The sequence below is a fragment of the Oncorhynchus gorbuscha genome, linkage group LG10, assembly GCF_021184085.1.
Source record: "Oncorhynchus gorbuscha isolate QuinsamMale2020 ecotype Even-year linkage group LG10, OgorEven_v1.0, whole genome shotgun sequence".
Classification (NCBI taxonomy): domain Eukaryota; kingdom Metazoa; phylum Chordata; class Actinopteri; order Salmoniformes; family Salmonidae; genus Oncorhynchus; species Oncorhynchus gorbuscha.
In genome coordinates, this window is record NC_060182.1 from 72,286,666 (window position 1) to 72,303,261 (window position 16,596).

General features: G+C 45.2%; 1 pseudogene; it reads left to right on the forward strand.

Annotated features, from left to right (window-relative positions):
- LOC124046498 overlaps positions 1-12,333 on the forward strand; it is a 50,262-nt pseudogene extending 37,929 nt beyond the window's left edge.
- Positions 12,334-16,596: the final 4,263 nt, after the last annotated feature.

The following is a 16,596-nucleotide window of genomic DNA, read 5'->3' on the forward strand; positions in this document are numbered from 1 at the left end:
GCGTGAGTTGGGGTGGGCAGTCTATGTTTGTTTTTGGGGATTTGTATGTTTCGGCCTAGTATGGTTCTCAATCAGAGGCAGGTGTCATTAGTTGTCCCTGATTGAGAATCATACTCAGGTAGCCTGGGTTTCACTGTTTGTTTGTGGGTGATTGTCTGTGTTGATTGCTTGTGTCATCACAGTTCTCATTTAGCTTCACGGTCGTTATTTGTTTATTGTTTTGTATAGTGTGTTTCAGTGTTTTCTTTATTAAATTTCATCATGAACACATACCACGCTGCATTTTGGTCCTCCGATCCTTCTCGCCTCTCCTCTTCAGATGAAGAGGAGGACACCCGTGACAATGATTTGGGGGATTTTCACAACATTGTATCTTAAAGCATAATTAAGAAATAATTAATTGAAGTTGGAACATTTGTGACATTTTGGCCTTACCCAGATCTCCTTTAAGACTCTATAAGGTTTCATCTATAGGTTCTACAAAGCATAAAATGGTGTCATATGACGCTTTATCGCTCACCGTGTAATATGAGTCATTTTTTTTTATTTCAATAACGATTGTCTTACATTCATTTAAGGATTAGTGTATTGTGGAAATGGTCTCTGTCACGCTACTGTCACCAGCAGCATCACACGCAGGAAACTACTGGGCCATAGAGGCAGAGACAATGGGATGATTAAAACCTCAATCTGTCAGACAACAAACACATTATGTTGATAACAATAACATTTTTATAAAGCTTTTCATGTAAATCCCAAAGTGACTGTTAAAAGAACATAGAGAACAAAGAACACAAATGAAGTCACTGCACATAATACACAACACTAATACGTGGAAAACTTGAGAATAGATAAGGGGTTGGAGGAGTGGAGTAGTGCAGTCAGTTTGCCGGTTATGAAGGCACAGTGGAAGAGATGGATCACACACACAGCTGGCCAGATCCTCCTTCCCCCTCCCTGCGTTGTCACTCTCAGGGTCGCCAAAGCAGCTTTAGCACCAGGCAAACTGTCATCCCTTCAAACCTCCCCTCCCCCTACTCCAAGCCCCTACTCTAGGGTATTTATATCACCTCTCTCTCTCTCTCCCACAGAGAAGCAACATCAGTTCCCATGAAACCCCATGTTGTGTGGAATGGCTGTGGTGTATGTTGAGTATCAAGGTCCTCTCATTTTGTCTGTGCTATAGCCCTCTATTTACTTCCCTGCTTTTCATCTCTCCATATTCCTTTTTTTCTTTCTCTTTCCTGTGTTAGTTATCCTCCTCTCAGTGACACACTAACCTTTTAACATGCACACACACATGATTGCACACACACACACATGATTGCACACACACACACCCATGTGTCAAATGAGCTGGGAAGGCCCATGATTTCATTTCCATGTGACAACCTTAAGTGACCTCAGCTGCCTGTCAGAGACCTGGGTAGCTGCAAGCTATCTCAGGAGACACTTGGTATGCTGATGTCCGGGGCTGTGGTGGAGCTCTGTCATCTGGCAGTCTCTTCCTTCTCCTCCTCTATGTGACTTCACTGCTTCCTCTCCGTCTGGTTGAGGCCAGGGTACACTTTCACTAGAGGTAGGGGTCAATCTGACAGCCTCTTTCTCCATGGTTAGTTGTACAACTGAATGCATTCAACTGAAATGTGTCTTCTGCATTTAACCCAACCCGTCTGAATCAGAGAGGTGTGGTTCAGAGGGGTGTGGGGGGCTGCCTTAAATGACAACGTCGGCACCCGGGGAACAGTGGGTTGGTTAACTACCTTGCTCAGGGGCAGAACAGCAGATTTTTACCTTGTCAGCTCAGGAATTCGATCCATCAACCTTTCAGTTACTGGCCCAATGCTCTTACCACTAGGCTACCTGCCTCCTAGCCAGAGGAGATCACTCACGTTTTTACTCACTCTCACTTAACTGACATTAAAAGCCTTTCAAGCACAGTGAGAGTGATGATAATGAGTGGCTCAGCACACAATGCAGATTTTCTCTCTACTTCCTCTCTCTCTTTACACACACACACACACACACAAACACAACACAGAGAGAGAGAGAGAGAGAGAGAGAGAGAGAGAGAGAGAGAGAGAGAGAGAGAGAGAGAGAGAGAGAGAGAGAGAGAGAGAGAGAGAGAGAGAGAGAGAGAGAGAGAGAGAGAGAGAGAGAGAGAGAGAGAGAGAGAGAGAGAGAGAGAGAGAGAGTAATGACTCATCTGTGGAGACCTACGTCCCATTACAATCATAATTCATGTGCGGTGAGTTTTTTAGTCATTGATTAATACGATTAATGACCACACTGCCGCACACCTTGGGAGGAAATAAATAACGTTAGTCAGTTAGTCTTCAGAGCTGCTTGCCGATGTGAAAGTGTTAAGAGTGGTAGTGAATGGGATATGAATTTAAATCTAAACTTGGCGTTGCATCTACGAGGCCGTTGCTCGGCCCTGTGTGTGACTAACAGCCTTCCATTAGGAGAATCAGTCAGCTGCTGTGTTATGTTTTAAGGATAAGTCTTGGTCTGTGATATTGCTGTCTGATCAAGTCATTTCTCTGGTTAAACAGGCAGAGCTTGACCTATGACGTGAGTGAACCCTAATGCAATTGGACCAAGCGAGACTGAATCTCCACAGATATCAGTCCAGTAGTGTTTTTATTAGCCTTGGGCCTACTTGTGTTCCAAGCAGAGAGGGATTTCCAGTTGCTCCTGGGCAGAACTTCAGCTTATCGGTTAACTTAGAAGTTGGACTTAAACCTCAGGTAGTCAGAGCAGAGCCCATCATTCTGTTTAAGTCTCTCCTCCTTCCTTTTTGTTTTGTTTGCGACAGCAAAGAACTAGGTCCTTGAGTAATCAGACATGATTCAAGTCCAGCATGGTGTTTACAGGTCCTGAGTGCGGCTGATTTTTAAGTGGGTCTGGAAATGTTGTGTTCCATAAACACAGAGCTCCAAATAAAAACAGCAAGACAAAATGCCTCATTTATTGCAGTGTCAAAGATGTGGTTGCCATAACACTCATTGTATTGATATTCTTGTCAGTCTACTAGGCTCCAGTGAATGCATAGTGCCACCCGTGGAGGGAGAGAGGAGGGGAAGGAGGAAGGGGGGAAATGGCTTTAGTATTACATATAGTGCTGATTCTAATCTCTGGCTCATAATAACAGTGCAAAGCTTTCTTTATAAGGCTGAATGGTGCTGTGAATTCTAATGGGCTAATAGAGAACAGAGCCGTCTGCTTTTATGTGCTGCTGGTCCCCAATTGGGAATCTTTACCTTTCAAAAGGAACGTGTGTGTGTCTGTCTATGTGTCTACCTCTGCTCAGAGTGCGAGCAGAAATATGCAGAGATAAGGACAAAATGAAAGGGATACGTCCTTACTAGTTACCACAGCCACAAAGTCATAATTATGTCTAAACCCCGCCTATTTCTATTCTTAAAATCTGATTTTAAACCTAATTTTGACCTTAACCACACTACTAACCTTATGCCTAACTCTAACCTTAAATTAAAACCAAAAGCAAATTTTAGTTTTCATACATTTTTACAATATAGACCATTTTTACTTTGTGGCAATGGTAACTAGTGACAACTGAGGGATACAGAGTGGGGGGAGGGAGAAGTGTGGAATCCATTCCCTCTTCTAGACTGTTTATGGGAGATAAAAAGACAAAAATGCCCGTGTCCACATTTCAACTTAATCTGTCCTCTTAACGATTTCCATCCTGCATTTAAAACACTGTGGGGGTCTGCTAGAATCTCTGCCTAGCTAATAAAAGTAAAGGAAGGGACCAAACATGTAGGAACATGTAGGTTTAAGTGTGTGTGACAGTTGAAGGGAAATAAACCTTTTAAATGCCGAAGCAAGAGGGCAGGAGTCAATTTCCCATAGTGCATTTTCAAAGCAGTTTCAAAGGCGAATGGTAGTGCAGCAGATCAGATCAAATTGTATTTGTCACATGCACCAAATACAACAGCTGTAGTAGACCTTATAATGAAATGCTTACTTATACAAGCCCTTAACCAACAATGCCGTTTTGAAAAAAAAGTGTTAAAGTATTTACTAAAATAAACTATAGTAAAAAAATAACTAAAATATAAAAATAACTAATAATTAAGGCGCAACAACAAAATAACAGTATGGAGGCTATATACAGGGGTATATACAGACTCAATGTGTGGGTGCACCGGTTAGTTAAGGTAATATGTACATATACGTAAAGGTAAAGTGATTGCATGGATAATAAACAGAGTAGCATCACCGTAAAAATGGGGGTGGGGGCAATGCAAATAGTCTGGGTAGCCATTTGATTAGCTGTTCAGGAGTCTTATGGCTTAGAGGTAGAAGCTGTTAAGCTGTTGTGCGGTAGTGGAGAGAACAGTCTATGACTAGGGTGGCTGGAGTCTTTGACCATTTTTATGGCCTTCCTCTGACGCCGCCTGGTTTAGAGGTCCTGGATGGCCCCAGTGATTTACTGGGCCGTACGCACTACCCTCTGTAGTGCCTTGCGGTCAGAGGCCGAGCAGTTGCCATACCAGGCAGTGATGCAACCATGCTCTCGATGGTGCAGCTGTAGAACTTTTTGAGGATCTAAGGACCCATGCCAAATCTTTTCAGTCTCCTGAGGGTGAAAAGGCGTCATTGTTCCCTCTTCACAACTGTCTTGGTGTGTTTGGACCATAATAGTTTGTTGGTGATGTGGACACCAAGATCTCACACAGCCCACAGATAAGAGTCCCATAGGAGTGCTGGTACTAGAGCTCATAACCCAGCTATTCCCAGGGCAGAGCAGGCTGCTCGGCTCCACTAGACCCATACAGAGCCAGCAGCAGCAGGGTCAGGGCTGGGCAGGGGCCACATTAAAGCAGACCAGTATCTCTGTTCGTCTATCTCAGAGGCACACGGTGTGGCTCTATCACTGACATCACACTGCCTGGTATCATTTCCACTGTGTTGACTGTCAAAAAGAAAGCCAAATTATTGATGTGCCCTTGTGGATATGTACTAGTTTCCTATCTACATTAACATAATTTGATTGTTTGATGTTTATTCTGCTTGTATCTCGATTACAATTGCTACTATGATTACCACTATAGCCATTTCTTAAATTCCATTTCACCCCAGATTTGTTCAAAAAGCTATAGTATATCAGGTACCTAATTCATAAACCTTCTGCGACTTTTAATTCATTTTTGATTTATTTGTGTGTGTTTGCATGTGCACGAGAGTGTGTGTGCGTTTGTCCATGTTTTTTTGTGTGTGTACGGATGTGCACACATGCATGTGTGCTTATACGATGTGTGTGTCTGCGCAGCATACTTCCCTCTGGCTGCTGTGTTTACTCAGTGTGGTGAATGGGAGGTAGAGTGACTGAAGCACATGAAGGTATCAAAGGCATTTCTGTGGGGTTGTGTGTAACAGAGTTAAACCACTGCCTGCTGTTCTAGTATGTGCTCTGATTTAGAAAACGCAGGGAGGGGTTGTGGTGCAGGGGGCTTAGGGGAAGGGGAGTGCTCCCTGTGGTGGTAAGTAGGAGGGGAACTACTGCAGCCATCTGAATGGCTCCAGAAGTGACCGCTGTGTGACTGTATTGCGGGATATTTATGGTTCAATTAAATCACCCATTAAAACTCTTACCACCATTCTAACAGTATATGACTTCCCATACAAGAGATTTAAAAAATGTAGCCTGGGCCCATATTGTACGTGCTGTAGCCACACAGAGGAGTTGGTTGAAGCACAAACTGACTGGACAACCAGGCTATTAAAGAGGCTGTTCACTCGGTGATATGAGTGTTAGACTGAGGTATCTAACCACTGTGGTGTGTGTTCCTGTCTCCTCTCCCAGGCTGTGAGGACATTGTGGTGGAGAGCCTGTCCCTGGACTCTCTGGTCCCCATCCTGAAGTGGAGCTCTCAGCCTTACGGCTCCAAGTGGGTCTACCGCCAGGCCCTGCACTTCTTGTGTGAGGAGTTCAGCCAGGTTGTGACCTCTGACGTTCTCTACGAGCTTAGCAAGGAGCACCTGCTCACCGCCATCCAGTCAGACTACCTGCAGGTGACTACCGCTGTCTGTGTGATTGGCCTGAATGCATTTACCAATTATGTTATCCTGTCTAAATTACCCATTTGTAGTCAGTGCTTTGATTATAATGGCTGACAAAATAAGAACACTTTTTAACGTATTTTCAACCATCCAGTTTTCACGTAAATCTGCGAGGCAGCTAGGGTATGATTGGTTTGATAGAATTATTTAGTGAAGTGGCAACACGCACGCAGATGCATAAACACAAACCCAAACACGTGTAGTCTGGAGCACAGACCGAGTGAGAACATTCCCTGGAGGCATTGCCTTCAAGGATGGACTCTAAATGAAGCTGAGCTCTGGTCTGCTCTGCTGTGCCAAACTCCCTGGGTATCACACAGGACGGCTGAGGTGAAACGCTGTAATCCAACCAGACAAATATAACACTCAGCCACAACTACACCATCAACCACATATGCAAGCATCCTCACTACAATGTTTAACCTTGTCCTTACTCTTTTCCTTACCTATCACCATCCCCCAATCTTCTTCTCTTGCACCCCTGCCCTCCTCTCTCCCTTTCACAGGCGAGTGAGCAGGACATTCTCAAGTACGTTGTTAAGTGGGGCGAGCAGCAGCTTATTAAGAGGATGACAGACAGGGGTAAGATAATACACTCCATAATTACCCTCAGAGCAGGCCCCCTAATGGCTCTGGGAAAATACACTCTAAAAGGCTATAAAAGAAGCCAAGTTTTATCCTTAAAATGGGAGACTCTGAAGCACCTCAATTGTAGATTGCAGTATTTTGTTTTTGTGTAGCTCTGAACCCGACTGAAAATACTGTATCATAAAACAATAATGAGTGTAGTGTGTATGTTGGCCGTCCTAACCATAGAATGAACTACAAACTGTGTTTTTTTGCGTCTGGTTTCTTTTCCCAGAGCCCAACGTGCTGAGTGGGACGGCCCACAGTGTGAACAAGCGGGGGGTGAAGAGGAGGGACCTGGATGTGGAAGAACTGAAGGAGATCCTGTCCCCGCTGCTGCCCTTCATCCGCACCGAGCACATCCTCCCTGCCAACAGCGACATCCTCTCTGACGCGGTCAGTAGTCATAGATGATTCATCATATGTTGGCTTCAATACAGTTTCTGCTGTCAATACATAAAGTGCAATCAATCTATTATCTATCATGTTGACTGACCTGTCCCTCTAGGTGTGTTCTTTTGTGCTCTCTTTAAATCACCCCCCTCCTCTTCCCGTCCACAGACGAAGAGGGGTCTGATCAGCACCCCTCCCTCGGACATGCTGCCCACGACAGATGGGGGAAAGGCCAATTCTTGGTTGCGACAGAAGAACGCTGGCATCTACGTGCGGCCCCGCCTCTTCTCTCCCTATGTAGAGGAAGCCAAGGTAAGACACTCAGCATTGAGGGGTTAATGACGATTAGCAGTGCAGGTTTTCTCTGTTCGATCTCATCTCTGAGGGTTTGGGTCAGGCCGAGGTCGTACAGACTCCTAACCCGTCTCCTCCTCCCCTCAGTCTGTGCTGGATGAGATGATGGTGGAACAGACAGATCTGGTGCGTCTGCGTTTGGTGCGCATGTCCAACGTGCCTGACACCCTCTACATGGTCAACAACGCCGTGCCACAGTGCTGTCACATGATCAACAATCAGCAGATGGCCAACAACCAGTCCACCGTCCCGTCCGTGGTGGCCAATGAGATCCCAGGTTAAAGAGGAAGACTGGTGGCAATAAGGAAGCCATTTTGTATAACATATTAGTAACATTGACATGGTCCATTAATCCTCTGTGTGTGTGTCCTGTCAGTACCCAGACTGGCGGTGGTGAAGGAGATGATCCGGAGGCTACAGGAGCTGAGGCACACAGACCAGGTCCAGAGGGCCTACGCCCTCAACTGTGGCGAGGGGGCCACTGTCAGCTATGAGCTGCAGCTGCGTGTGCTGAGGGAGTTTGGCCTGGCGGACGGGGCTACTGAGCTACTGCAGGTGAGGGGAAACACCCTCGGGTACAGGGAGGACCAGGTCTGAGAAAGTAACCAGGCTATAGACTGATAGGTGTACTATGCTGATGACTTGTATGCATTGTAGTTGTAGACCATTTAGATACCAATGCAAAATCTTTTGTTTATTCTCAGAACCCCTTCAAGTTCTTCCCAGAGGAACGTTTTGGAGACGAGAGTCCGGTTCTGGCCCTGCGCCAGGCAGGACGTTGTCGAGTCAACAGCAGCCCAGCGATGGACAGCATGTTCTCAGACCTGGAGGGCCTGGCTGGGTTTCAACCCCCGCTGCCTCCCCCTCCACCCCCATACCACCCCCCTTCCACCCCCAGCCATGCCCAGCTGAAGGGGGCATGGAGGCCCCGTGTGCCCATCCCACCCCCCACCCGCTCCTTCTCCTACCCCTGTAACCGCACCCAGCTCCACACCTCAGCCAAGCATGGTAGCCCTGACTACCCCTCTGCCCCCAGGCCTCCAGACTGCACCAATCCCCAGGCCATGGGTCGAGCCCTGCTTGCAGAACCACAGGTGAAGGTCCACATGTCATGCTGTGTGTGTGGATTGCAGTTGGTCAGTGTAGCTGAAGAAGTGTATTGTGCTGTGGTCTTGTATAGCTCTAACTAGCTGTGTTTGTGTGCTTCTTTTTGTTTCTCCAGCTGAGCATGGAGCCTGTGATGAGGGGAGTTCATGCCTGACATCGCTCTGGGTGTCTCTGTCATGACCCTGAGGGAGCACCGTATGGGGAACAGGGACGGTCACAACCCTCCCCCTCATGGCCCCACCCCGACCCCACACCTCCCCCCCCCGGACCCTGTCCCTCAACTCGCCTCAGCCATGGCCACACTCACTCCTGTAAGAGGCACGCTCCAGAGCCAAAGCTGGAGGCCCAGGCAGAGTTCCCTGACCTCTACGACTTCTCCTGCCGACCAGCCACCCCGACCTCCAGCCACCCCCTGGCTCCTCCCTTCGCAGGGCCAGACCTCTACAGCCACAGCCCCTCCAGCAGCCTCCCTCCCTCCTACGTGTCTGACACCCAGGGATGGACAGCTGAGGCACGCTCTGACCCCCTGCACTTGGACGTGCTGGGCCTGCCCCCTCAGCGGCAGAATGGAGCTCTGGCTAATCCCTCTGGTTCCCATGCCAAGGCAGGACATGTCCCCAGAGGACAATCAAACAATGAGACTGACCTCACTCACGGCCTTGGCCACTTGTGGGGCTCCGCTAGTCGAAACCTAGAAGGGTATGAGGAGAGGCCGTCGGCCCACAGTGAACCCCAGGAGGAGATGGGGGTTACTGGCGAGTCCACAGGGTCGGGGGCCCAGCAGCTTCATAGAAATAGTGTTAGCGAGGAGGCTAACAGAGACCGCAGGTCGCCTAACAAGCCTGACTACCCTTACAGGAAGTCAGCACTTTAACCCCTGGAGAGGAGTGGGGGTTGAGTTGTCTAAAGGGAAAGGTGGGGAAAATGACCTCCAGTCATGGACATCAGAGCACTAATGAGTGTGTGAAGGGTTGGCTAATGATTTCTATTTATAGATTGTGTGTGTAAATATCCCACCTCCTCCAGCCCTCCCGTTATGACAGTGCTGTCTTCACCTCACGTCTCCTCTGATTGTTACAGACTAGCGGCATCTAGTCTGTAGGTTAGAGAAACAACAGTGACTGTAGTGTTTCAGTCTGACTGTTGAATTGAAGCTTGCCGAAGCCAACCTCAGTGCTGCAGTTTTACAATATCATTCCAGCAGTACTGTTTAGGAGGGGTTTTGCCTATTTTCCTTGAGCCTTGTTGCACACAGAGGTTTCTTAGATGTGGGAGTCAGGAATGAAGATCATATCATTACGATCATAACAACGATGTGTTATGATCATAACAATTGTGTAATATAGCTGAAATATGTGCTGAGGACATGTAATATACATAAGGACTGTAGTCATCAGCATATACTTATATACATAGGATCTCAGTATAAACTAGTGAACACCAGCACGTAGCTCCAAACAGCGTTATCTTCATGATAAAGTTATGTAAAAACATGTCTGTATTTTCTTGCTCCTCTCATTTGTATTTCCTCTCTCTTCCTGTAGCATTCCTCCAGTACGTACCTCACCTGATTAGTTACATTTGATTTCCCCTTCCTGGTGATGAGTACTAGGCTCTGGCTGGTTCGGATCAGGCAGGAAGTGGATCAGATGGGGAGTAGGTCTGTGGAGGCTGTCATTGTTCTCTCTGGATACCGCTGTCGTCTTCTGGGTTATTGTTTGTGTCCAGAACTCACCAGTGCTGCTTCTGCACAGTCTCTGGCTTTTATATTCTCACAAAAGCATGAGCCTAGGGTTTTCAGAATGAGACAGGAGGGTGAGGGCATAGGTTGATGACTGAGGTACACTGGGAAAGATAAGGGTGCCATGGCAACTGTTGTACAGTGGTGTGTGATTGAACGCGCTCGTCAGGAGATGTTTGTATTCAGCAGAACGTGTGTGTGGTTTCGTACTCCCAGGCAACTGTTTAAACAGTATCAGTACTGTAGACACAGTATCCATCTTTAATCAGGTCTGTATTTACATATCAACATGAGGCTCTGAGATGATTAACCAGTGACCGACCATAGAATGGTATGGCCAATATGCTTGAAACCACCTTGCTCTTTCAATGGAATTAACAATTAGAAGCCTTAATCCACATTTTGAAGTGACCAAACGGAATTCATCACAAGCGTGTTGCCACTACTAGCTCTCCTAGTTAATATATGCCATTTAGCAGACGCTTTTATCCAAAGCGACTTACAGTCATGTGTGCATACATTCTACGTATGGGTGGTCCCGGGGATCGAACCCACTACCCTGGCGTTACAAGCGCCATGCTCTACCAACTGAGCTACAGAAGGACCACAAGTCAGTGTGACTCTTCTGTACAGCCTCTACACACACACACTCTCCATTCCAATGTACTCTGTCTAATGTTCATTTTAGTTGTTCAATGTGACCACCATCACGCCACCTTTTGGCCAATCTTGGACCTGCAAAGACCTGTTCTTTCTCTCTCTCTGCCATCAGAGATTCTGGCATACTGAATGAGAGCTATCGGGCCTGTTGCTACAGAAACCAAAGTGCACACATTAGAGCCTGTAAGATCACCCACACCTGTCTGTCCTATGACAAACTGACAAACCCATGATACATAAAGATGCAACATTGCACTCTAGGAACAATCCATTTCACATGGGAGCAGGGGGGAATATGAACAAATGAATTTAGAACAAAAGGGATCCAGAACACCTAAATCATTCTTTAGTAAATCAAATTGTCTGGCCTCCATCACCTGCATTCTACCATTCAGAAATCCTGAGCATTGCCTGTAAATAATAATTTGATATGCTGTACAACAGAAATCCTGAGCATTGCCTGTAAATAATAATCTGATATACTGTACAACAGAAATCCTGAGCATTGCCTGTAAATAATAATTTTATATACTGTACAACAGAAATCCTGAGCATTACATCTTAGTGGATTTATATGAATTATTCAGCTGTTTTGTAGCTGTGGAGGACTACAGTGTGTAGTTGTTTAGAACCACATTTCACCTAGAAAGAATAATCACTCAGATTTTTGTTCTTAAATATTTTGTTTAAATGGAAATGGTTTAATATTGTTATTGGTGAGAATACCACGATTGTATAGATTTTATTTTTAAATCTAGCACAGGATTTTTAAATTAGCGCAGGAACATGTAGATGATCTATAGATATTCACTCTGCCATCTAGTAATGAAGTTGCAGGGCAGAAACATGTTTTTGTTCCATCCAGTTTGCTTTGGGAAAAACATTCTAAACTTCAACATGAACATGAGGAATCTGGTTAGTTGCTTTATTTTCCAGGACAGTGTTCCCTTTGAATAAAAAGTCTCCACATTCTCTTTTTGCTGTCAGTGCCTTCCCCTGCCACAAACTGGGATTTTGTTGAAGTGACTGATATCCTATGCAAGCCTTTTCTACAAGCTTTACCAACCTGCATCAAATAGTCCTTTGCAAAACTCATATAGCTAATTATTTGTTTACATAGTGGGTTTTTTGGTACCTTTTGAAATTGAACCCTCTGGAACTGTGATTGGTTATTTGTTGAGAATTGTATAATTGAACAGGTACTTTGTACTCGTTTGATCTATATAAACACTTCTGTAGATTCCTGTACTAAGTTGTATTTAGTTTCACTGGTTCTATTTTTCTACTGTTACCTCAAAAGGTGCATAACAGTGATGAACTTGGGCATCTTTGAAATAAACTGCTTCAATATAATTCTAGACTGTGTTAAGTCATTGAGTTCAACCGAGAATAACAATGAGTCAGGCATCTAAGAAGTACTTTCTGGTTCAAGAAGCAGTGCGACTTTGCGGGGGTCGTGTTTCGGAGGACGCATGGCTCTCGACCTTCGTTTCTCCCGAGTCCGTACAGGAGTTGCAGCGATGGGACAAGACTAACTACCAAGTGGATATCACAAAATTGGGGTGAAAAAGGGGTAAAACTTTTTATTTTTTTAAAGAAGTACCTTCTGGTATTTGGAGGACAAATAGCCACAATCACGTCACGGAGTATGCTGGATGAACTATTCAAATGTTTAATTAACAGGAATGCTAGTGACAACATGAAATGGTCACATACTGGATCTGTTTCAATATGAATGGCAGTGCATCCTCATCAGGTGTCACATTATTATGAAATTCTAATGACAACTAAGATATAATTGACCAAATAACAGTAAGTCCATGACTAAAATGACTAGATTCCATCAGCATCTCTCCAAGCCTGCTAACAGCATGCTACTTCAGCTTCTCGTGAGACATGGAACGCCATTTGAAATCCATGGAGAGCCATTCGAGAACAACTTTTTTGGCAAAACTTTCAACTTCATAAACCTCAGTAACAGCGTATTTTAGAGCAGCACTGTTATTTAAAGCAGAAGGTGTTTGGTGGACAGAACTGTTTTGCTATGAACCCAAAGTATCATTACAAAATTGCACAAGTAAACAACAGGACACCGTGGGGCAGAATGACATCACCTCTTCTTCATCAGCTCCCCAAAGAATTGGTGGATGGCTTCTGCTGTGATGACCTGAGAGGGAGAGGGGAGGAGTGGTTCAATGGGGATGAGGTGAACGACCAAAGTAGTAGATCTGCAGTACTTGTTTTGCTTTTCAGCTACTGTTTGGGCCCAAGCAAATCAAGTATATACGTTCAGTCATTCAGTGCTGACGTGTCAAGTAACCTGCAGTATGGACTGCTGCTCATAGATTTTGGTTTCTTATGCTGTGTTTATGTGCTCTCAGAATTATTGGAAATATTCTGGAACTATCACCAGACATTTTGTCCTCAGTAAACAATAAACATACAGCACCTCACCTTTCCTTCATGAGCAATCTGCTGTAGGAAAGCCATCAGTTCAGTCTCCTCAATTAACTCAGAGACAGAAGAAACAACATTTTACTTTCATCAAATGGTATAAACCCTGTGTTAGGTTACATCTACAGTTAATAGCTGCCAAGCAAATAAATGAAAAAGATTGTCCCCATCCTTAAGTTAAACAATCTCCAGTTGCTGAATGCTGTCCAGAGTACTCAACCGTCTGCTTATGCCAGGCCTGAGACTAGCAGTTCCTTGCTCTATAGTGCGTCAGTTCTCACAGGCCAGGACAGTGTATGACTCATCCAGCAGGCCCTCTGAGCAGAAATGACAACACATATTCAATGGAAACAGCTCTCCACCTTTATCCAATCCAAAGGGCTGAGACAACAATGAAACGGTTAACTACAGCAATCTGTTCCACATCAAATAGCTAAAAACAACAGTGGCTGCAATGTGCTTTGAATAAATCATGGCAAAACACACAAATCTCAAGAGAGAAGCATCTTTACTGGCCCACCTTGCAACTGACGCAGGTGCACAGCTGGACTCTACAGTGGTTAGGCTAGAACACAGCCCCTTCCCTAGCGCTCTCCAAGCCGTGGGCCTTCAGCTTCCTCAGCCTGCAGTGCACAATATTGACCTGGCTCTTCACAGGAAAACGTGCGTTACCTTTCCTGCTGCGCCTCCAGACCGTAGTCGGGACGGCTCAGGGGAGCCTTTACTTGCTAGCTCCAGGACCAGAGCAATTTATAGATATTCTGGGGTAATTCCCACATTTGGGGATCTTATCCGCTGCTAATGACGAGTTAGTCTGGAATGCCACTGAAGTAGTTAACTGGAAATCATTGGAGATAGTAATATAGTAGTGGGCTAACGGAGCAAAAATATAATTGCTCATAGTTCGGTTACATCCGTCACACACAATTGCATCCAAAACCGAAAGTAAACTTACTACGTTAACCATAATCAGTGTTTTGAAGCTATACCCCTACTTTACCAACACATGTCATCTCCTGGTCAGTCCATTTACAGGCAGCCCTCCCATTCATAGCCTGTTTCTGGACAAAAGACAGCAAGGGAGATAACATCAGTGGTGGAAAAGTACCCATTGTCATACTTGAGTAAAAGTAAAGACACCTTAATAGAAAATGACTCAAAGTGAAAGTCGCCCAGTACGCTCCTACTTGAGTAAAAGTCCCAAAGTATTTGGTTTTAAATCTACTTATCAAAAGTAAAAGTATATATTATTTCAAATTCCTTGTATTAATCAAACCACAAGGCACGGCAGAGTAAAAATGTATGGAGTAAACAGTACATCATTTTCTTTAGGAATGTAGTGAAGTAAAAGTAGTCAAAAATATAAATAGTAAAGTACAGATACCCCCCCCCCAAAAAAACTTTAGTACTTTAAAGTACTTTTACTAAAGTACTTTACACCACTGGATAACATGCATTACGTTTTAGGATTTTCAGGATTGTGTTTATTTCGACACTCTGGTGACACACATAAGCTCTCTAAAAGAAGTTGACACGATGAGAGGGTGGGCTGATGAAATCAGTCCTGTTTACAGTAAGCGGAGCTGTGAAGCCTGGCCAAGCTAGTCCCCAGAGCAGAGGAATCTGTGCACCATGGATAATTTCTCCCCTAACTACCCAGAGTAGAGGGCAGTGAGGCAGGCAGCAAACAGGAACAGGAGTCCACTGTCTGCTTCCTCCCAATACATTACTCTCCAGCGCCATCTGCTTGGAGTCAGGTGACCTGCACTGCAAATCACGTAGCAAATAGCTGAGTGGATGACTCTTGAATAATGCATGAATCGGTTTAGCAGGTAGTGTTAACCAAATGTCTGCTTATGTATAGATGTGCTTATTTCGGCCTCCAATGGAAGCAGTACAATACAGAGAATCTCAAAATGTCTCTCCTCACTGCCCCAAAAAAATGTATAATATGGTCCACATCCTTACAATCTCCAGTTGCTGCACGGGGTACACAGTACTCAGGCCTGACATGAGCAGACTGTTGAGACTAGCAGTTCCTTGCTAATTGGGTGGTGCGGATGTCCCAGCGCATCACTGGGGGTGAGCTCCCAGTCATCCAGGACGTACATGCCAGGCGGTGTCTGAGAAAGGGATGAACATTTTCCAAAGATGTGAGCCACCCGGGACGTGGCTTGTTCTCCACGGAGAAAGATTTTTTTCTTTAACGAGTCAAACTCCAAGGATTTACTTCAGACACCGGACAAGGCCCAAATCCCTGTCATTCGCATGAAGAAGAGACAGAGATATAGGGGTCATAGGTCGGGGTGCCTTGTAAGGATCCGACGGCAAGTGGGTAATCCGCTCTACCATCCGTCCTATTAGCCAACGTGCAATCATTAGATAATACACTGGATGAGCTCCGATCAAGACTATCCTACCAACGGGACATTAAAAACTATAATATCTTATGCTTCACCGAGTTGTGGCTGAACGACGACATGGATAACATACAGCTGGCTGGATTTTCGCTCCATCTGCAAGATAGAACAGCTGCCTCCGGTAAGACTAGAGGTGGCGGTCTGTGTCTATTTGTCAATAACAGCTGGTGCACAAAATCAAATATTAAGGAAGTCTTGAGGTTTTGCTCGCCTGAGGTGGAGTATCTCATGATCAGCTGTAGACCACACTATTTACCAAGAAGGTTGTCATCTATATTTTTCGTAGCTGTCTATTTACCACCACAAACCAATGCTGGCACTAAGACCGCACTCGAGCTGTACAAGGCCATAAGCAAACAAGAAAATGCTCATCCAGAAGCAGTGCTCCTAATGGCCGGTGACTTTAATACAGGAAACTTAAATCCATTTTACCAGCATGCTCTGGGATTCTTCAATGGCATTGAGGAGTATACCACATCAGTAACAGGCTTCATCAATAAGTGCATCTATGACATCCTCCCCACAGTAACCGTACGTACATACCCCAAAGGGTAGCTAAAGGGTAGAGCTGCCGCGTTCAAGGAGCAGGATTTTAACCCGGACGCTAAGAAATCCTGCTATGCCCTCCGATGAACCATCAAACAGGCAAAGTGTCAATACAGGACTAAGATTGAATCCTACTACACTGGCTTCAAAACTAGTCAGATGTGGCAGGGCTTGCAAACTATTACGGACTACAAAAGGGAA